The sequence below is a fragment of the Panthera uncia genome (genome assembly GCF_023721935.1).
Source record: "Panthera uncia isolate 11264 chromosome E2 unlocalized genomic scaffold, Puncia_PCG_1.0 HiC_scaffold_20, whole genome shotgun sequence".
Classification (NCBI taxonomy): Eukaryota; Metazoa; Chordata; class Mammalia; order Carnivora; family Felidae; genus Panthera; species Panthera uncia.
This window is the reverse complement of record NW_026057589.1, coordinates 4,768,415-4,793,072: the sequence shown is the minus strand read 5'-3', so window position 1 is coordinate 4,793,072 and position 24,658 is coordinate 4,768,415.

Genomic DNA, 24,658 nt, shown 5'->3' with positions numbered 1-24,658 from the left:
CATCTCAAAACACTTCCTTCTCTCCCCTTGATCACTCCCTCCAATTATACTCCATCACCTTCGAGGACTTCAACCATCCCAAGGTCCTTCCACTGGTTTTTCTCCTGTCCATTCTAGGATGTCCCTTTCTCCTCATCTTCACGTGGGTGACTTCTCATTCTTAGTACCTGTGTTAAATGTTACAATGCTGCTTAAAAAGGCCATTCTTGGAATTCTATCCAAAATGGTCTACTCTCTGTTCTTTTAATTCTCCAGTCTTCATTTATTTCATTTATAGCAGGGGTTGGCAAACTTTTCTATAAAAGGCCAGGCAGCAAATGTTTTAGGGTTTATAGGCCTTAGGTCTTTATCACACCTGCTCAAAGCAGCCACAAACTTTACATAAAGAAACAGCATGGCTGTGTAACAATATCATGTTACTTACAAAAATAGGATGCTTGCATGGCTTAGCTGGCAGGTGAAGTATGCTGACCTTCTCCTTCACAGGACTGACCATGAATTACAGTTGAAACATTTATTTTATACTTGTAGATTATCAAAATGGTCATAGAATTACAGCTTCATGAGGACAGAGTCGTATTTAATTTTTTCTTCACTGAATTAACATTGAACATAACAGATAGTTGGAAAAAATGTGTTGAAAGAATGGATTCATCAGTTCAAAGTTTAGTTTGGTTTAACATTTAGCCTTAATGATTCTCTATATCCTGAAAGATAAATCCTAAATTCTTAAGTCAGATACTCCTGCTAAGTCCTGACTTAAGGCATATCTTTAGTTTCAACACTCAACTACCACCTTTACTGTCCCAGGGCAGGCATTGTGGTACAGTTATCCATTTATGCTTTCATTTGGTACTTCAACAATGGCATATAAATTAGATAGAGCTGCTCCCTCATGGAGTTTAAAATCTGGCATTGTCTCAAAGTACATGTACTTTCACTTCTTTATCATGATTTTCTTTGCTTGTAGGTCCCTGATATCAGCTTCACTGCGTAATCTCTTGCTACTACATCCTGATTTAATTGAATAATCACTCTGATGCTCTCCCGGCTCATTCCTCCATTGTCTGTGTCATTCTCTATGGCCCCGTTGTTCATATCTTCACTACAGCACCTATATCATTGGGCCACTGTCACTTTTCTAAGGGCCCATCTCCTTCATTTGACAATGATTTTTGGTGATCCAAAGGGGCAAATCTGACATTCTTTTCTGCATTCACAGGGCCAAGCAAAATGTCTGGATTACAGAAAGTATTGAATAAATGTTTGATGGATGAGTTAGTTGTGACATCTTCCCCAGAGAGTTGTGTAACTCTAAGTGTTTGTAGGCTAAACTCGGAAGAATTTCATTATGATACCGAAAAATTACTCTTTTTGGATTATTATCAAGTATGTTTTTCTAGGAGCCCCATACATGTGAGTTAAAATCCCAATATGTTCATTGATTTGGGGCATACTGTTATCTTTCAGCTTTACCCATCATTAAAATAAAATATCATTTGAAACACAGTGTTTTGACTGAAGTGAAAAGTGAAAATTTGACCAAGGTGGAAAACTTAATAAGGGTAAAATTATATAGTGATACTTTCCAGTGGATTGGTGAATTTGACCTGGTGCCTTATTCTCTGATACAGAAATGGGTCATGTTGTTTTTTACTTAAAATACATTTTATTATGGAACTTTCTCCATAGGATAAAAATTTTCACTATTCTTTTGATGTAACCAGATTGAAGATTTTAGTTCTAAACATGCAAGACTGCAAAATTTCTACAAGTTAAAATGATCCTTTAGAAAAATCATAAAGCACTGTTTATATAAAATGGCTTCAAAATATTTGTGTTGACAAGCTCTCACTTCTCTACAAAAAACAAACAAAAAAAAACAAAACAAAAACAAAAACAAAAAAAAACCCTGGACCATGCGAATCATCCCAGCTTTAGAGTATGAAATAGTTTGCAATTGGAATGATAGGGTTTTGGTAAGTTGGTTTTTAATATAAGTTATAGAAGGGTTGTGGATCCTAGGAAAGCCTTCTGAAATGGGAGTTATCATGCATAGCCAATGAATTTGTAGAAAAACATTCCAAAAAGACAACAGTTACTTTAAAACAAGTGGCAGGGTTGAAATTTTGCTAACTTTCCTTTATCTATTTTCACTTTCCTAGAACATATGTTTCACAATAGTTTTATTAGCAAGTGGAGAAGATGCCACTGTCCAAAATCTGTGGTGTGATTAGCATTATTGAATGGCAGGTTTTGTGTTACTCATGTTTATTTTATGCCTTCCCAAACCATCTGCTTCCTTGTGCTATGTCTTATTCAGATAATGAGAAACAGTGACAGTGGAGGTGTATAATACCAGTGCAATCCTAATGGTCCCTGACATTTGGGGTTTGGGTTTCTATTTTTCCAAGTATTCTAGGCAAAACTGAAAAACATGGTCACTGCTTAAGAAACAAAACCTAGCAATAATCCACTCATACATTTGACTCCAGTTTAGTGGGTATTTATGTAAAGTCAGGTACTAAACAAGAACCTGTGGTTACTGAGATGTATGAGACACTATTTATATCTATAACAATCCAGTCAGGGAGACAGGCAGGTAAACTGTAGTGTGATAAGCAACTAAGGTAGAGTTGGATAAAAGGAGGATGGCATCAGAAGGAGGAAGTGAAAGTGTTCATTCCAAGAATGCACTAGAGTCTTGAAGCATTTAATTACAAGTATAAGAAGCAAAAGAGCTGCCAGAGAGCATTTCAGATCAAAGCACCTACACTGACCACGGTATCTATAGAAATGTGAGAGAGTTTGCTGCTGGGAAATTTTAATTACTTTGATTTGGCTGGAATACAGGGTATCATGGGAAAACAGAAAAGAATGAGACTTTGCAACTTGGTAACAATTGCTAGTGTATGCTCAGTCCTGGGTACCTGCTGTGCACTGTGCATTTTCTCCCATATAATCTTTCCAACAAATTAGGAGACTGAAACAATTGCACTATTTTCCTTACTTTACAGATTAGAAAGCTGAATTTCAGAGAGTTTCAGTGGTACAGTGATTTAGTCAGTATCCCCATAGAACTCTCCAACAGGTATTCTGGAGCAATTAATAATGGGACTATTTATACAGCTGTAGACATCGTTTAAACCAGGGGTTCTCAAAGTGTGGTCCCTAGACAAGCATCGACAGCATCACCTGAGAATGTGTTAGAAATGCAAATTCTCAGGGCCCATCCTGGAACTACTAAATCCAAAACCCTGGGGAGGGAGCCAGCAATCTCTGCTCTAACAAGGCCTCCAGGTGAGTCTAATGCAGGATGCTGTGAGAGAACCACAGGTCTAGGGGAGTTACTATAGATGACTTGGTGCTGTGAAGCTGGAAACATAGGGGGAGATGGTATCACCCTGAGGTCTGAAAGGAGAGAAGGCAGTTGTCAGAAACACTGATATTGCTGAATCTTCCTGAAATGGCCTCTTGCTTGGAAATCTTACTGACTGTGGTTTCCATGACATGTATTTTTCTTGTTGATTTCTGAAAATAAACAGCAGGTTTCATGGATTCAGTAAACAGAGACCTGGGTGTGGATGTCAGTTTGGCATGTGACCAGCCATGCAATCTTAGAAAACCTCCTTACAATCCTTAAGCCTACGTCTGTTTCATGTGTTAACTGAGTTTAATAATAGTGTCTACCTCACAGAATTTTTGTAAAATTGAAATGGTTTAATACTGAGAAAAAAAACAAAACAAAACAGAACAGCCAGGGGCGCCTGGTGGCTCTGTCAGTTAAGCATCTGACTTCAGCTGAGGTCATGACCTCACGGTTTGTGAGTTCGAGCCCTGTGTCGGGCTCTGTGCTGACAGCTCAGAGCCTGGAGCCTGATCCGGATTCTGTGTGGGTGTCTCTCTCTCTGCCTCCTCCTTCCCCTGCTCATGCTCTATCTCTCTCTGTCTCCCAATAATAAATAAATGTTAAAAAATATTTAAAATATAAAAATAAAAAAACAGAATAGCCAGTGTTAAATATGTGTTATATGTTACCTGTTATTAATTTTACTTTATCACTACTGCTGTTATTGTTATTACTCTTCTTTCTCTGTTTTCTCCAGGGTTATCCTTCCTTTTCTGACATTTGACTTGAATTTATTTTTCCCTTTTGTTGATCCTTGATTCTTCATATTATACATATACCCTAGGCTATCTTTAGTATCTATTTTGTGATAACTCTCAATTTATATGTTTGGCTGCATGGATCTTTTAAATTCTAAAATTGTATCTCTAACAACCTACTAGATAGCCCAGAATGTTCATAACACACACAGCATCTAAACAAATATAACATCAAACAAGCAACCAACAACAGACAAATAACAGTAAGAAGAATCACCATTCATTTACCCTGCCACCTGTGACAGAAATTTGGGAAGCTCCTTAGATTTCTTCTTTCGCTTACAAAGATGCACTGGTAGATTTTAACAAATAAGTCACATCAATTTTCATAAATTATAAACTCTTTGGCATCTTCATTCTGGGAGCCTGAGTTGTTATCTCAGCTAGGTTCGCACAAGAGCTTCAAACACATTTTTCTTGAAATACATCACATATTCCCATCCTTCTTCATCCTCTACCCTGTTTTGCAGAGTGCCCTCTCTCAAACCAAAACAAAAAGCGAATAATAAGTAAACAAATAAGATCATATTAATTCCCTACCTAAAACTGTTTTAGGTCCATATTGCTCATAGGATACATTCTCAGTTGCTTAACTTGACGTAAAGGGTCGTTCTCTGGTTCCTGTGTACTCTTATATGAAGGTTGCATATTAGTGGGGCTCTAGAGTCATACTTCCTGGGTTTAAAATAAGCCTTCACCTATTCTTGCTTGTCACCTTGGGCATGGCAGGCACTTTCTGTTCATCCTGCCTGATCTACACCATACCCTTTACCTGCTCTGTGCCGTGGAAGCTGATATGCCTTGACCTCATCAGTTAGCTATTCTGCCCTCTGGTACCACTTCAATTTGGCCACTGAAAGCCATCATCAGGAACTCTGCAGGGTAGCAAGAGAGGGTTCCCTTGCAGCTGAGTTGCCAACAGTTGACAGTGCCTGTCTAATGAAGGTTACATATACTATACTAAAGGCCTCTCAAGTTTGCTTTCTTTGGGTTTTGACAACTTTCTTCTCTTACATGATAGTATCTTCCCCTATGTTACCAGTCCCTCCTCAGCCTGGATATCTGGGATCTGGCTTTTTCTTGTATTCTGGCTGGTTAACTGAGACTCTGCCTTAGAACGATGCTTATAATGACTTCCCCCAGCTGGATGATCTGTTATGTTTTTGCTATACATCTAAGGCACTACATTTCTTACCTTGACCCCCAGTTTCCTGAAGTTCATCATCTGCCTTGACCTTTTACCATGAGGCTCCCAGACACAAGGCCAACCAGTTCAATCCAGCTGCTTAATAGCCATGATATTGATCCTTTGCCTTCTTGGCCTTATGTTTGGCACCTCCCCCTGGGATATTAGAGCAACGGTTTGGTCTGAAGATTCCCACTCTTAATTGTCTAAATATTCCAATGTCACCCAGTCAAGTTCTAGCAGTGATAAGTCTTCATCTCTGGAGGATTTTTTTCCCTTTTAATCAATCATTAGAAATGGTTCTGACTATATATAGGTATTTTTCCCCTGAGCTCTCCTGGAGGAAGCTAGGATTTTTTTGGTCAGTTCTTTCTCTGTTTTTATCCCTTCCAATCAATGTCTTCATCATCTTCCCAAGAGAATTCTGGAATTATGAGACTCACCCCATTGCACTTTGATCAAAAATCTATTCTATTTTCACAGATTTATGTCCAGGCACTTTTCTTGTACTTTATATCATTTAATCTCAAAAACAGTACCTGTGAAATTGCTATCACCAGTATCCCTGTTTTGCAAATAATAAAAGAGACACTCAATCACTTCTTATCCTTTTGGCTAAGATCAAGTGTAATAAAAGAGACACTCAGAAAGCTTAGGATATTTTCCCATAGTCACAGAATAAGCCAATGGCAGAGACAGAATTATAAGTTTTCTCTACATTCTCTGTTAAAGGTCAAAGGCATGTACCCATTTTAATATAGTCCTTCTGATTAAAAGCATGATTATTTAATATGAATACAGGCTAAAATATTTCAAACTAGTAAGCAGTTTCACATTTCAAAAATAAAATCTGAAATTATTTGGCTCAAGTATATAGTATAGTATAGTATAATATATTGTATAGCAAAGGACAAGGCTTCCTTGTGTTTAAAATACTGCATTTCTTGTTTCAGTTATGGATAATGTGGAATTCACAGAGAATGATCCAATGTGACATTTCTTTGTAAGATAGATTTGGACACCTGATACTGCATGCTTTTCCTAACTCCAGTTTCTTCTGGTCACCTCTCTTCCCTTCGCTGGGTTGGGCAACCATTGGGAAAATGTCTTTGGCAGTCTCTCTCCAAGAGTATATAACTAAGTGATAAATATCTTTAAGTACTGGAGCCTCATTTCTGGTAGATCTGGCTCATTCTATAAGACTGAGATTCTTTTTTCGTCTCCATGCCTAAGGTGTCAGTCCTCTTTTAAAGTAGAGATCTATCCTGAACCCTATCTAGCTAATTTTTTTGTGGCTCCAAGTATTTTGCCTAACTATGAAAAAAGCTCATTACAGAAATGGATGTTTCCTGTCATGATGTGGGTCCTGTTCTGAAGACGCTGATACTTATGACCATGGGGTTTCACCATGTAACTGAGTTTTTGTTTGATTCCATGTTGGATGACCCAGTAGTCATTCAAGACCATGGAGGCTGTCTGGGTCTGGAGCTGGGGAAAACTGACTATTTCTTTCCCAGAAAAAAAGAGAGATGCCTCAGATCCAAAGTGAGTCCATCCAACCAAACATCCATTTTCTTTATCATCTTATGTGCTAGTTGTCCTATTTTTCTTATGGGAAAAATTTCTGATAGAATTCATTTGTTCTTTCTCTGAATGTATAACTTATCTGTTTCTTCCATGTTAATAACAATAAAACCCACAAGAATAGGTATTTTTAAACCCCGAACTCTAGTAGCTTCTGTGTCATTCCTTTGTTTTGTTTCCTGCCAACTTCTTGAGAGCATGGTTGAAAACTTGGTCTTTCTGCTTCCTTTCATGCCAATCATGCTCTATATAGCTTGTGTCTCTCAATACTCGGCAAAAGCCCGTCTGAATCTATTCCTCAGTGCAGACACGGCTTACCTGGAGCTCCTTGAATGTCCAGCCCACAACAGGATCAACCCTGTATGTGAGGGACACATTACCCTAATTAGGACTGTGAGAGTGTCATACTCATCCAGACTGAGTGGGATCCAGAGGGATCTGGACTTTGTGATGACAACAGTGTGATTCTTCCCTTTTGTGTTGTAATACATTTCTGACAACAAAAGCTCCTGCTGAAGGAAATGCAAAAATTTGAGCTATGGGATCTGAGTTACATGGATTTGCTATCCTCATTCATTTCCTATCTAGTATTTGTCATACTGTGTATTTTTCCTGGAGCACAAACTATTCTTCTTAACATTAGCTGAAACATTGCGTCTTAACTCTAATAAAGAGAGCCTCAGATAAAACAAAAAAATAAACTATAATCAACACCTGGATGAAAATACCCAAAAGAAAATAGTGATCTTATTCCTCATTATGACAGAATACAAAATAACATAACACAATTCATTTGGCTTACAAGAAAATAGGGGCCAAATAAAAATTGAGAAAGTAGCCATGATATAACTCCTTATGACCAGAACACTTAGTTTCATTTGTTACCACAATTTTGAATTTCTATTTTCAATATTATCCCCTAGTCCTATTTTCTTGTTTTCTTTTTCCTTTTTTATTTTATTATATGCCTTTTTGTTGTAGTTCACCATGAATCTTTGGAGGGAGGGATAGTAAGATAGCGTACAAATAAATTCACAATAAATAAGACACAAGACAGTTGTTTTATTGTTCTAGAAACTTAAGGGATGATGACTTCTAAAAGTATCCTCCTGGGTAAGAGGGTAAGTTGGTCATTCGAGGAGTATGTGTACGAAGGAACATCCTGGGGTGGATGTGGTGCTTACATCATAAGAATGGTAAGGATACAGAATAAAAATAGTCATGAGGTTGAGGTAACACAACAGCTCCAATATTAAAACTCAGCATAATGTGGAAAAAAAATCAATGGCTTTTCTTGCAATAATTTGTTTTCATTTATTTTCCCTCTCGGCTGTAAGAATTTACCTATTTTTAGTTTTTAAAGTGCTGCTGAGGGTACTGAATTCCGAAAAGGGGGTAGTGTTGTTGAAACACCTTAGAGCTGTCCCTCTATGAAATCCAGTAGGCTCTCTTCTTGGTAGGAAAAACCACCAATCTAATTTCAGAAGCCCATGAGAGTATAACCTTTACTGGCCTTCATTTACTCTCTATTTCATGCTTACCTTTTAAAAGGCATGGAGATAGTTGCAAAAGTTGGTCCCCAACTGAAATCCTGAAATGGAACTGTATACAGTTGTTTGGCACAGTAGTTAACCTGAAATCATTACTTATCCTTACCTGACTCCCTGAGTATGCATTCAAAAAGTTAGGAACTTAAATGGAGGAGAGCCATTAGCATCACCAAATATTCCTCACAAACTCCACTAGTTGAATCTGAGCATTTCATTTTAATAGGATCAATGACGACTGGAATGTTTCCAGAGGAAACAGTCCCATTGCCCAGATAATAAAGCTTATGAGGAACAAGTGAAGAGAGTTTGCAAATTGTTTTGAATATAAAAGAGAAGATCAAACTTCTTAACAGTGAAAGACCACTAGCGATAGAAGGAAATAATCTAGGGATGTGTGGTGGATGGTGACAAAGCTAGGGAAAAACAACAACTATAGAATCATAAAAAGGCAAATTTCAAATCAGTGAAAAACAGCAAACTCCATTCAATGTGATAAAGTTATTGTGAAGTCCTCATCCTTGATGGACACTCCCCCAAATCAGCAATGTCAGACAATGACTCCCACCTCCATATCACAATTGTAGATGTCAATGAAACTGGGCTGGGGGCAGCCCTGCCCATGATGCCTGTAACATTCTCCCTTTGACTGTCTCAGAGACTAGATTTATTCAATAACATGAAAGGTAAAAAATCACTTCTATCAAAAGGACTTCTCCATTCATTCAGAAATAGAATGAGCTCAGTTAAAAGTAAATGTTTTTTCTTGTTCGAGCAGATTTTTTTATAGTTGGGTTTCAATTCTCTCCCAATAATGTAAAATAAAATTAACATATAGTCTAATTCCAGTTGTTCTTTTTTTATTAATTTTCATATATTTATTTTGAGAGAGGGGTGAGAGGGTGAGGGTGAGGGTGAGAGAGAGAGAGAGAGAGAGAGAGAGAGGCAGGCAGAGGGAGGCAGAGAGTGAGGGTATCCCAAGCAGGCTCCACACTGTCAGCGCAGAGCCCAACACAGGGCTCAATCTCACGAACCATGAAATTATGACCTGAGCCAAAATCAAGAGTTGGATGCTTAACTGACTGAACCACCCAGGCAATCTGATTCCAGGTGTTCTTATTAGAGAATTATCAGATGGCATCATATGGCAGAATATCCATCTTATTCAATGCAAGGGAGGAAAGGCATGGCTCTGGAGTAAGGGAAATGTGTCACATTCTCTGTGCTTTTTGGCCCTGTTAGTAAAAAGCTTTATGTATCTTACAGCTAACGGTATTTACATAGTGTATTCTAGACAATGTTATGTGTTGTGTACTAGTCTATGCACTTAAAATGGGGATGATAATGTCCTTCCCTCCTTCAGGGACTTAATAGATCTCCAGAGAGGGCCCTATGTGCAAACAAATTTCTGCAGAAAACTGTCAGTGCTGAAAGTGTAAGTAATATAGGCAGTGGCTCGCTTTCACTGTATCTCAGTTTCCCATCTGTAATCTGAGACCACTGATCCTTTCAAAATCTTTTCCATTTCCAGAGTAAGTCTGACTAGTCTTTAATCATCAGTTACCTGGAGATACCACCTCCCCTCTCACAGGAAGGTGGGCTTTCCAAGACATCAGGAGAATCCCAATGCAGCCTCCGGGCACATGCTAGAACAACAGATCTCTATGGTGTCATAAACTTGCTGTGTGTTCACAATGGTAAACATCTCACCCCACCAGTTGACTTATGTCTGCTTTTTAAACAATTGCAACAGATGGTTGACACTTGAACAGAATATATAATTAGCTTTGCAATCTAACACTTCATTCTTATTTGTTCTTTCTCAAAGGAGAGAAGCTGTGCCTTATGCCATTGGGTCTAATCTGTTAGTTTAATCAGAAGTCGTGCTATGAAAGTTCTCAGGAGAGATGGGCTGTGGGAGGATTCCTAATCCCAGCCTTTCGGGGACATTAAAAAAAGCTGGGAGGAGGTGGAGAGAGAAATCTCAGTACTTTTTAAAAACTCATGCCTCATTCTCATTTGTGTTCCAGATGAGGGAAGCTTTTATATATTCTTTCTCTCATTTCTTACACTTCACCTCCCTTAGCCTCAATTTCTACATCTGGGTTAGCAACCCCCAACTCAGGGGCTGCTCTGAATAATAAATGGACTAGCTCCTGGAAATACCTGGCATAGAGAGTGGCACACAGCCAACACTTCACAAATATACATTCTCAGTGTGGATGCATTTTAGGCAAAACTAACGGAATATCAGCTCCTACTTGTTTTGACACCATTAATGTGATTCAAGTTATGATCCTGCAACCAAACACTTGCTCAACCAGGAACCTTTTCCAAACCCACATCTCAGGCAGGAGCCTCCATCAGTTTCTCCCTCTCCCTCATGATATCTTCCTATAAAACTGTTTCTCCCCACTCTTAACTAGAGTAGCTCCTATGTTGGCCTAAGTTCCGGGAGGCCCAGAAAGCTTTCTACTCTCTTTTCATCAATATTCTCATTCCCCATGTGAATCTGTTCCAAACCCCACTCCCTGCTCTGAGTCAAGAAATCTTCAATCTAAATTTAAATTTATAGAAGAGAACTATTGTCACCTTACTTGTTATCTGTATGATATTATCATGAAGATTTTGATAGTCACTCAAGTTTGTCAGAGAACAGAACAAAAGGTCTAATAGTAGAAGGCAGAGCTGTCAAAAAATGGAATTTGGTGTATTAGGAGAAAATAATTCTACTTTCTTCAAAGTATCCTAAAGATATCCAATGACCCTTGATCAGAGATAACACTGCATTTATTGCAAAAAAGAATATATGCCATCAAGGAGCACACTAAGATTTGATTATTCAATAAATTCAAGAAGGGAGTGGTTCATTCTTTTGAAGAATGCAATGTCTTTAGAGAAAGGCGGGGGTGGGGGAGTACAACCTAGAGTAATTCACAAGCCTAAAGAAATTAAGTAATATAAAATATAAAGAAAGATAATTGGAATCGTCTTAAAGAATTCAATCCTCATAGAGAAGAAATGTATAGGTATTGAGCTCTATGCTAAAGAATACACATACTTCACATACAAGAAATGTGGTAACATATGCAATGCTCTTAGCATAGAGGGTGGCATGTAGCGAATGCTTAGGAGAGGCTGAAACTATTATCTCATTCAATTTCAGGAACATTTCTGCTTTGCAGATGAAGAAAATCAGGCTCTGAATATTTGGGGAGGGAGGCAAACTTCACAAAAAGGGAATGTGACAAAATCAGGATTCCAAGTGAGTCTTCCAAACATTAAGTTTCATCCAATTTTCTGCTATACTACATGACTCGCCGTTGAAGGTAAGAGGACTTTTCTTTCACAGAATGCCCATTACTCATTACACCTTACCTAGGCAGATGCAAAGACAATTCCATTACAGGGAGAGGATACTCAAAATCAGCTTCCAAGTGACACATAAGCCCACTGTGAGAATTTCAGTGCACTTCAAATTTATTTACTCATTCCACAAATATTTAATGAGCATCTTGTGTCACAAGCTTTTCAAGGCACTGGGGGTACTAAAGAAAATACTTATTTTAAGACAGGTTTATGGAGTAACTGGACTATCTATCTCTACTCAAAAATTTTGACTCAGAATAATAGCTCCATTGCTGGTCATATTGACTATCCTGTTTGTTTATTAATTTATTTATTTAATTTTGAGGGTGGGGGGGGCAGAGAGAGACGGGTAGAGAGAATTCAAAGCAGGCTCCACACTGACAGTAGATGGCCTGATGCAGGGCTCAAATTCATGAACCATGAGATTATGACCTGAGCCAAAGTCAGTTGCTGAAGTGACTGAGCCACCCAGGTGCCCTGACTATACTCATTTTTGAGTACAAATTCTGTATCAGACTCTACGTACTGAGGTACAATGATAAACAAAACAAAGTCCTTGGCTTTATTAAAATATACATAATCATAACAGAAATTTGTAAAATGTGTCAGACATAAAGATAAAATTTCTCACAGTCCCAATCTCCCAGGACAAAAACCTTTAATATGTTTGTGTATTTTCTGAATTAATTAAATACCATCCTACACACATATTTGCAATTTATAAATCATTATATATACCATTTTATGGTTTATTTTAAATTAATTTTCAACATTCACAGAGTGAACAAAGCCGACATATGCATGTACCTGCATGTCTTCTAATTAAATCAAAGATACCTGTAGCATCCCAGAAAGCTCCTTCCTGCTCATCTAAGTTAACACCGTCTCCAAAGGTAACCACTATTCTGATGTCTATCACCATATATTAATTTTGGCTGTTCTCGAGCTTCATAAAAATTGAATTATGCAGGATGTATTCTTTCTTGACTGGCTTTTTCCACACAACATTTTGTTATGTCTTAATTTTAATTTAGCATGACATAATAAGTAGTTTTATTCAGCAAATTTCATTCAACAGAGATTTATGGAGTGTTAACCAGGTGATAGGCACTGGCCCGGCGTCTGTTTGCGCAGGGACGTTCACAATAGGTGTTATTACTCAATGATATACTGGCAGCCCAACAAATAAAATAAGAAGAGAAATTTTTACAAAAGATACCAACATTTGGAAAGGAGATTAAAATTATTTTTGTTTTGATGGTGAGTTGACTGTCTATTATATAGAGACACTTAAAATAATAGATTAGAATTAATGCAGTATTTTTTAAGGCTGATGAATAAAAGATATATTTAACAATAACTTTTTTTCTCTTAACAATGTACATGTGGAAATCAAAATTGTCTTTTATTTTTGAAAGTAATTATAGGGTGCTAACCAGGCACTTGACCTTCTTATTGGTACATGGGGATAAAATAACAAAAGAAACAAAACTCTTGATCTTACTGAAAACATAGTCTAAAGAGGATAAATTAAATATAATCAATAAAGATAATCAATAAATAAAATTGTATGGTATGCTATAACCTGAATAGTATGTCAAAAGTGAAAAAATAAGCAAAGTAAGGATAAATTGGAAATTCCAGGGGAATGTAGTTCTAAATAGAAGGATTGCAGTCCCAAGTTACTGTAATCACATTGGTGTAACATTAGTATAGGGAAAAAAGGTCACTGGATAAGAGAAGAGGACCTAGATTTGAACGTAAATATGTATCATATTATAATGCATAATAGACACATTATTTTAATTCAGTGGAAAGAGAGCTGTGTTATTTATTAAATGGAGCTGGGGACAGCCACTATGCATCTGGAAGTAAATACAAATGAGCCACTCTCTAATACTGTGCAGAAAAAGAAATCCCACTTAGAACAGAGAACTCACCTAAATATAAACATAGTAATGATAATAAAAAAAAGGCTATCAGGGGCACCTGGGTAGCTCATTTGGTTAAGCGTCGGACTCTTGATTTCAGCTCAGGTCATGATCTCATGGTTCATGAGATTGAGCCCCGAATCAGGGTCTACACTGACAGTGGGGAGACTGTTTGGGATTCTCTTTCCCTCTCTCTCTCTGCCTCTCCCCTACTCTCTCTCAAAAAAACAGAACAACAACAACAAAAAACACCCAAAAACAATTTTAAAAAAGGATATCAAAACTATCTCATGAAAAACTAGAAAGTGAATATATCCTTTATTCATTAAATATATATTTACTGGATCTTTATGGTAGGTGTTTGAGGTGTATAAGTAAACAAAACATGGAGCTACATGTTTAATCGCTAGCACACAATAAATAGCAAGCAAAATAAATAATTACGATCTATTTTTTCAAGAAATAACAAAGGCTGTAGAAGAAACAAATGAAAAAAAGTAACAGTTAAAAAAATTAAAGCAGTGAAAGCAGAGATTATGAAGGTTTTGGCCAGAGAGGGTAAGTAGAGAGTAGGTCAGATTATAATACTAATTAATTCAATAAAGTGGACTCATTGAAAATGTGGCATTTGAGAAAAGATTTGAGGAAGGTGAACTGGTTATTCAGATTCCTTAAACAAGAGAACTCTAAGCAGAGTCCAATCTGATACAAATGTTCTAGTGTAAGAACATGCATGAGGTATTTAATGAAAATCAAGGTAGGCCTGTGGCTACAAGAAAGGGAGGAGAATTAACAGATGATATTGAATCAGGTCATATACAGTATTGTAGATGTTTTAAGAATTTCATATATAACCATTGTACCTGGAAAACCGGACGTTAAGTCCTATTGGACCACAGAGAAATTAGAAATCCTATTGAGTTACATACAACAACAACAAAAAGGAAATAGTTAAACAGTATGTTTTGAGGGGGGAAGTATTTGCAATACCTAAGTCTATATCTATCTATTCTATACAATTCACAGAAGCATTAAGCACAACAGTTCAAGGGACATATGGAAATTTTATTTACCTTTCTAGTAAAGTCAATGAATATTAAAGTAACAGTGACATATGAACATATGTCTATAAGATGGGAATAAATTAATAAGTAAAAGTTTATAATACTGACTGGTGGCCAAGATGCAAGGATAAACTCTGTAGTTAAAACATGAGTCAAAGTATTTTTAAAGCAGTTTGTCAATGTCCAGTAACTTAGTGACATTTAGAGTATAATTTTAAGTTATTGTTTTCATACCTTTGCAAGTATTTTTATCAGAATTAATTCAGACATCAATTAAAAAGTTTTGACTGTACAGCCTGATGGTGTGTGTGTGTGCGTGCATGCACACACACATGTGCGTGTGCCCAGAGAATATGTGTGTACATGTATTCACACAGGTGTTTCTGGGTGGGCTCAACACTTGCAGAAAGATACTCAGTGTTTTTGTCTTTGGAGTCACAGCCCTGCTTTAATCATAAACTTATCTTTTTCATTCTATACATAGCAATACATATAAGCTTGTACAGGTGCACATGTATTGTTTCCAAATAAATATTTATTTTACACAAATTCTCAAGCTTACAAAAACAGGCTTTATACCCTTTCTTATATTCCAATATATTTATTGTATAGTTGTGAAAACTGAGCCCCCCCCCCAAATAAACCAAAATCCAAATTCACATAGTCTGTGAAAAACAAATCTAGAAATAGCTCTTTTTCTCTTTCTTTCCCTTTCTCTCTTCTCTTTCTCCTCTCTCTCTCTCTCTCTCTCTCTGACCATGCCCAAGTTCTCTTTGGAAAAAAAAGCCTAAGAATGTTGAATTACACATTCTATAATGTGTGCCCACATTATACAAATCTTGCTTGTCTTCTCAGATCCCACTCTGCATTTTTTCCACTATGTTCTAGTGTCTCCCAAACTTTTAAAAGTTTATGTGTAAAATAAAATAACATGCAAAAGTTCTTTGTACTGGGGACACATTTGTATTTTGATTATTGTGTTATATTTCCCATTACAGGGACATCAGAGAGAAACATCTGGCCAACAAATTGCCATGGAGCAGAACTAAAGAAATACTGGGAGGTGCATGCAGTTCCATAGACAACTGACAAAGGATTCTGAAGGCACTGACGCCACAACATTCACATCAGAAAAGAGAGAAGAAAGAGCATTTTGTCCCAAGATTTAGAAAACAAAAAAGACAAACACAAATGTCAAAAAAAGTCCACAAAAGTCCATAGCTGTTTTACATTTTATGTCAAATGGGAAAACAAAGTCTTTCAACTTTGTTGAACACTTTCTTTAGGCCATAAAGATTACACTTATTTACAACTACATCTTTAATCACACTGATCCTGTCTACGTTTATATAGATAAAATAGCCAAGACCAAGAAAGAGAAATAATATGCCCAAGGTCACAGAGTCAGTTATCAGCACTGCCAGAACTAGACTTGTATTTTCTGACACCATCATTCTCTCAGCCTTTCCCTCACAAAACTACCTAGGTTGGGGTCGCAAATGACTACAGGAAACAGAATCCATAGTTAAAGGAACACAAAAATTAAAAAAATATATATATTGTCAAAAACATATACCTACTAAAACTGCACAGAATACATCTTGTACAACGTTGATATCAACTTCGTATTTATTGTACATAGATAAAAGTCACATGCTGAACACCAGCATTGGGTAATTAGTTTCTTGAGCGTGGGAGACAGATGATTCATCTCCTATCATTGCCTTCTTCGTATCTTTTTGTTTTAGTATACCATTTTTTTTCACTTAGCTTTGACCATCTTCAAATCATGGAGCATAATTTTGAATTTTGGTCCTGGGACACACTTAATAATGATCACAAAGCAGGTATGGATAAATATTGAATGAATGAATCAATGAATGAATAAATGAATCAATGGGTGTATTCCCAGCTTCTAAGTATAAAAACACTTCTACTTGTGGACATGGGACTTCAGGAAGTTGTTAGTGAGTCCCAAACCTTCAATCGTTAAAATCTCTTGTTATTCTCCCTCCTTCCCTCCCTCTCTCTCCCCTTCCCCCACCCCTCTCTCTGTATGCAGAATGAGAGTCACTTCCCCAGTGTCGTCACTGAGAATCATTCAATACATATGACACTTTATGTTTGAGTGCGATATCAGAATGGATATGTCTTCCTGTGTCAACTGACCATTTTCTATTAGAAATACAATTTGGGGGGAGCCTAAACCAGTGACTGTTCTAGGTGCTAAGGAGAAAATATGCAAAAACCACTTCTCTACTTGCGCAGAAAACTCACAGATGCACAAGGAAATAGAGAGCACCAAGAACGGCTTCTGATCCCTGTTTAGAGGCAATACCTGAAGTATCAAAATAAACTGTGCAGAGAGGGAAGGTGAGTACAGGGGTAGGCAGTGGAGTTTTGGGGGAGGATTTTTCAGACTGATGAATCTGCATCTATGAAGGGGACATGGTATATGAAAAAGTCTGAGAGAAATTATACATTCATGATTGTGGCATGTCTATGTTTATTCTGAATGATAGGAAGAAGGAGATAAACTGAGAGACATGAAAGAAAAGTGATAAAATCTGGGAGTAAGCAGTACCAAATACTACATGGCTTTCTAAACTTAGCTTAATAGCTTATATTTTATCAAGTACTTTGAATATTATTGAATGGTTTTAAGGGAGATGTTATATTCAGATTGCTTTTAAGAAAGATTACTCAGCTGTGTGAAAAAAAGGCTAGATGAACAACACTGAAAGGGGGAAATGCATTCCTTCATCCAAAATGTTGACACAGTTGGAAACTGACAGGGTTTGTTTTAAATGGGTCTTGTGTCATTTTGTACAATGGGGCAGGTAGGATTTGAGATGAAACCAAAAACAGAGCCTGGCACAAAGTGTACATGCAGCCTGTATTCTGTCTGTTGTACCTATGTGTGCGGGACAGGGGGGTTAGAGCTGACCAACAACAGATGTGTAAGAAGAACTAAGTCTTTTAAGAATCACACCGCAACGCTTCCAATATCTTTTTATTTATTTTTTTATTGGTTCCATTTTGTATAAGACTGTCTAGAAGAGATTCCAGTTTCCTTTATCACAGAAGGGGAAAGAAAGGGAGAAAGTGATGGCTGTCCTCTCATCTACTCTTTTAGTGTGACACTGTTCTGTTCAACTTTTTCAGGTGTGCATGGAGAAGATCAAAGGAAACATTTTTTATTATCCTCACTTTTGTATGTTTTTGGTGTCTGTGATCTTCTTGAGAACCTATGATGGAGTAGTAAGGTGATAAAGGGCCACATGGACCATACACTATTCAACATTCATTAACTCCCACTCTTTTTGAGGTAAAGGAGGCATATAATGCCATTTTTAGGTAGAAAGTATGATGGGTAATTTTATGTGTCAACTTGACTGGGCCACAGAAGGCCTAGATACCTAAACATTTTCCCCTATGGGTGTGTTTGTAACGTGTTTCCAGAAGAGATTTGAGTTGGTAGATTGAGTACAACAGATCACCTCCCCCAGGGTGGGTAGGCACCATCCAATACTTTGAAGGCCTGAATAGATTAAAAAAAAAAAAAAGGTGGAGGAAAGTTGAACTTGTCCTCTGAGTGTTTGAGCTCCTGCCCTCCAACTGGGACTTACAATGTCAATGCTACTGGCTCTCAAGTTTTCAGACTCAGGCTAGAATCTACACCCCTGGGGCTCCAGCTCTCAGACTTTCATGGATCACCATCTTGCAGATCATGGAATTTTAGGCCCCATTATCACATGCTCCAATACCTTCTAATCAGTCTCTTAGATAGATAGATAGATAGATAGATAGAAAGAAAGAGATTTGTTCTCTTTACCTGTGACAGATACATCTAACAAATACAGATGGTAAACTAGGAGAATTATGTTAAAAGGTTATTATGGAAGAAGAGAACACGTTGCAGTCAAACATCTTTCATTTCTATAGTTCCAATTGGAGTCAGGGAAAATTCCTCCTGGGAATTCAGCTTGACAGAAAATGGCTGAGTCTCTAAAAGGCTACATGATCACTTTTCTAAGTAAACTATGAGGTATCTCTTCATTGAGATCAAATGAAAGGATCCTGTTGAAAGGAATGCAACATCCCCCATCTGCCTGACAAACAATTGTCTTAAATGTCAAACAAAAACATCACATTTCTATTAAACTTTCCCTAATCCCTCAAGTAATGTTCATAACTTTCTCTGTGCTCTCAAAAAAAACTTGTACACTGTACATTATGTATTACAACTTTATATTTTAGTGTCATTTAATTTTGCATCTATGCGTTCACTGGCACTATTAATATATGGTGATTAAATTGTGTTTTTATCATGCTTTATGTCTGTGTATTCAAAATGTTCACACAAAAATAAATGGTCAGCAAAAAATTACTTTTTAAAATGAATGAATGAATGAATGAATCAATCAATGCAGGATTTGAGAAATGCCTCCTATGAATATTTTTTTTTAACATTTTGGGAGGAATAATTACAGACTCATAAGAAATTGCAAAAATCAATAGTACAGCAATGTTTCTTGAACCCACCACTCAGCTTCCTCTAACGATGACATCTTAATATCTTACATATTATACACTATAAAAACAAGGAGATTGGTAAGAGAACAATGCAGTTAACTAGACCTACTAGGATTTCATTCACTTTTGCATGCCCTTATATTTTTTTCTGTTTCCTTACTATATTTATCTGTATATAGTTCTAAGAGATTTTATCACCTGAAAAGATTTGTATAAATAATAGAGACAGAGAACTGTCTGCCACCACAAACAGTCTTCCTTGTGTTCCTCATTTATGACCACACTCTCTTCCTCTTCCCTAAACCCTGGTAACCACTGACCTGTTCTCTATCTCCGTAATTTTGTTGAGAATATTTTATACATGGAACCATATACCATGTAACCTTTTAATATCGTCATTTTCACTCAGCATTATGCCCTTGAAATGTATGCAGTGTAGTGCATTTATCTGTAGTGTGTTCCTTGTTATTGCTGAGTAGTATTCCATTGCATGGATGTACCATAGTATGTTTAGCCAGACCTCTAAGACTTTGATTTTCCCATTTTTTTTTCATCAGTACCATCTAAGGTTTATACTTCTCACACAGTATAGTTAAAATCTTTTCCCCCCAAGATCCTTTCTAAATGTGTTCTTTTTTAAAATATTTATTTTTAAGAGAGAGAGAGAGAGAGAGAGAGAGAGAGAGAGACAGACAGACAGTGTGTGAACAGAGGAGGGGCAGAGAGAGAGAGGGAGACACAGAATGTGAAGCAGGCTCCAGGCTCTGACATGTCAGCACAGAGCCCAAAGTGGGGCTTGAAATCATGAACTATGGATCATGACCTAAGCTGAAGTTGGACGCTTACCTGACTGAGCCACCCAGGAGCCCTGTAAACAAGTTCTTTATAAGCCATGTCTCTTAACCCAAAGTCCCTACTGTGCCAAAGAGGGATGATTAGCCATATACCTTGGCCTTCCAGAATTCTCTAACTCATCACCAGTGATATGTATTTCTGAGTAGTAAGGACATAAGGTTGATAGAATGCTGACAAGAGTTTGGAATTGTACTAATTCACAGCAAGTAATTTTGTTAAATGTTCCTAATTCACTCTATTCCTCTTGCCCACATTAATCTTTTACTCCAAGGGTGGTTTTCTATTTGTTTTTTGGTTTTGTTTTTGTTTGTTTTTTGCAACACACATTTATAGGTTATCATAAAGAATTTATTTTTTCTAAACCAAGAATAACTCAATGAGTCTAAGAGTTTGCTCTTTGGGCAGAAATGTTTTCCAAGAAGTATCAGTGATGTCTGATGTAGCTGTTGCAAGAACTGAACTTAACAAATCAATATACAGGTACAGTCTCCACGATGGCTTGGGTTGGGGAGGAGATGGTTGTGGTATAAGTGGGAAAGCCATACATGGCATTTTCTTACTCTAAGTGATGGGGCTGGCATTTTTTCAATACAATAATGACTCAAATACATAAAAGGAATCCCCACAATGCTAAATAAGAAGCACTTTGTGTTTTCCTCCCCTCTTTTTTCCCCCCTCTCATCCTGAGATCAGGGCAAAGAATGGGGGAAAAAAGTAATGAAAGTCTAACTCAGTGAAAGCAAAGTGCTTTCTCTATTAGGAGTACAAAGAGGGAGACGTCCCCAGGACTTTCGTGTACATTCTGGAAGGAATGCCTGCTCCCAGAAATAGCAAGTTTAACCTTCTCCAAGTTTCATTTTTCTGAATTATCAAGGCTCAATCTTGTTCTTTTGTTACAGAATACATCTTCCATAGAACTCAAATGTCTTTTTGCACTGACCCTGGAACTGAGGGTGGAGGCAGCAGAGATGTGTATAAGGAGGGGAGCCAGTGTATTTTATGTTTCTTATAATCAGTTTCTTTCAGGTGCTTTTTCAGGGACTGCCTGATCCCTTCACAATGCTTCCACTCCTGATCAAGGGAAAGAAATGTGATCTCAAAGTCTCCTTGTAGCTCTCCTTCACAGAAACGATTCTCTTGTACTGAAACCAAAACGAATTCTAGGGCATGGCTGAAAAGTAAGCATTCTTGGTCTGTTTTCAATTTCCCTGATCAGCCATGACTGGAAATTATTAAGCAGTATTTCTCATGGCTTCTTTCTGTTTTTACTATTTTAGTTTCTTTTACATGAATCATTTTTCACTGCAGTGAAAAAAAGTGAGGGAGGAAAAGGTAACAAAGAATCTAATATTTGGTCTCTGCTGAGTTCCTTTAACTCAGATCATTAGTTGGGGCATTTCTAGGCTGGCTTTCTGGCTGGAAAGGGATTTTAAAAATTAGAGAAACTAAAAATATCCCTTATGCTGAAGGTCAGGATTTAACTAGAAGTATGCACTGCCTCTAAGAATGTTAGGGTGATTTCCACAAGGATCTTGCCGAAGAACTTCTCACTTGTGATCTCTAATTTTTACATGCGAGCTCAAGATTAAAATAGATGTGTTATATTCTCTTAATACTTGTGAAACACTTTCTATTCCACGACTAGATTGGAGAGGAACAAAATCAGGGATTTCCCAACTGTTGGTGCATGTTGTGAGTAGAAATCTAACTTAGTAGAAGAATTGGGTTTTGAAGACAGACTGGCCCGACAGTATTTTCTCATTGTTATGTAGCAGCTAGTGATTTTTGGAGAAACCCATCAGCATTCTCATATGGGACACTGTAATGCTACCTTCCTTAAAAGGCTGCTGTGTTATTACAGTGTGCATGGAATATCCAGTCCACTGCAAGGGATTCAATAAAATGTAATTTCTTATCAGTAAAAAATAAAAATAAAAAAAAGCTTAGGTCAAGTAAAAGCCTTAAAAACAGTCTACTCAAGGCTCCTTGCATTTACAAACAGGAAAGCAAACCTAGAGGCATGAATTTACTAACAAAGATAGCTAGTATTAGAGATCTTCTGAATCTCTGGTTGATATATGTAGAATAGTTTTGACTTACATTTATAACATCTATGTGTACACTTTTAAATATTTATAGTATTTAGATACTCAGTACTTACAATAAATAGTTATAGAGTAAATCTGGCATATATCTAGTAATACAAACCATAAACACAGGTGAAAGATGATTACTCAAATAAAAATAAAAATAAAACAGATTCTGCCAGATCCAAACCAAAGACTGAATTCATATGAAGATACAACCTGGTTTCATTTATTTTTATCATATTCAGCCTACATATGACTTTTTTACCCAATAAATATTATGCTGAAACTGTTATATAACATCCCAAATTCAGCTGTTGTTCCAGAAGATAACATTAAAACTCGTTCAACCACCCTTAAGATAACATGACAAATGGGTTTTGCTTCCTTAGGATTTCTGGCAATGACTGAAAACTTATTCAACATATGTCTAGAAATTCATGTTGCAGAAAAGGGCATAACAGTGATTATTTAACTATGAAGTGTATTCCTAAACTTACCTCAGAATGATAGGACTGACAGCTCCCACTGGATGAAGGACTAACAGCCCCATTGCCTGCGACCTCTACAGTGAGAGACAGCAAGGGTAAAGATGGGTGTAAAAATGAACAGAGGTGGAAGGGTATATAAATGCTCATTCATGTCTAGTATTAAAGATATGATTTAACCTTTGGAAATACATCAGCGACTTGATATATAAAAAACCTCCTCTGTCTCCCCTACATCATCAGATTACTGAAAAAAACTTTCACCTTATACAGGGCTTTGACAACACTTAAATAAACTTATGTTTAGATGATTCTTTGCTTTTTAACTTTTGAACTAGTTTCTAAATGTACAATAGTGTTAACTCTATGCACATTCTTGTACAGCAGGTCTCTAGAACATTCCCATGATGCATGATGAAAAGCCATACCAATTGAGCAGTCAGTCCCCAGCCCACCCCAAACTCCTTCTGGTAACCACCATTCTACTTTCTGCTTCTAACTATTTGACGACTTCATATACTTCATATATGTAGAATCATGAGTATACAAAAAAATTGAGATCAGGATCTGAGTGATGTTGGCACTCCCATGTTCATGGCAGCATTATTATATGCAAGAGATAAAAAAAATCTAAATGTCCACCAGTGGATTAATGAATAAATAAAATATAGTATATATACACCATGGGATTTCATTTAGCCTTAAAAAAGAAGGAAATCCAGTTGTATGTTACAACATGGATGAGCCTTGAAGAAATTATGCTAAGTGAAAAAAGCCAGTCATTAAGGTCAAAGTCTGCAGGAGACTCTTTAATGCTATCTTTTTATAGTCAACCTGCTTTTCCTAATGAAGGTAAGATTTTTTTTAATTTTTCTTTTTTTTTAATGTTTATTTATTTTTGAGAGAAGAGAGAGAAAGAGTGTGAGAAGGGGAGGGGCAGAGAAAGAGAGAAAGACACAGAATCTGAAGAGGCTCCAGGCTCTGAGCAGTCAGCACAGAGCCTGACACAGGGCTCGAACTCACAAGCCGTGAGATCATGACCTGAGCAGAAGTTGGATACTTAACCGACTGAGCCACCCAGGCACCCCAGAAGGTAAGATTGTTTTTAAGATAAACCACTGTTATACTCATTTGTACAGTCAAAAATAAAGACTTCATGTCATTAATTGAAACAGAGTTTCATTCAGACTAATTATTTAAACATTTCTCATACAGAGTGTGAGACTAACTCCTTAGAGAAAATATTAAAAAGACCAGGAATAAACATGTTTGATATTCTGTTAGTGTTATATCATCTAAAAAAGAACTTTTGCTCTTTGGGCATTAGTTTTCCTACTGGAGGACAAAAAAAAAAAAAAAAAAAAAGTTGAATCTTGTCAATATATAAAGAAAGGCATCCTGACAATTTTAAAAGTTTCTGGAAGTCAACCTGGTATGGAGTTAAAAGATTTTCCAAAGAATCTGGAGTCAGACTGAGTTTGAATTTTGGCTTTGCCACTAAATAGCTTTGTGGTCTGGTTTCATAGCCTTAGCTTCTTTCATCTGTAAAATGATTCTGATACTAACTGCTTTCCAGCTTTTTGTGTCTGTAAACCACATGATGCTGCTGCATATATAAACACATTTTTCACTTCTTAAAAATATGAGTATTCTCCAGTGATTCTGTCATTAGTATTACTCAATAGGATGTATTCATCTTAATGGCCTAGAATAGATCTTTTAATGTGCTTTATATCAGGGTCATAAGGACACTGGATTCTTTCTACCAGGGGTTTAAATCAATCAAAAGTTGTTTGTGAGGATCCCAGAATTTTAGAATTGAATGCAGGACCTGGAATTTGAGA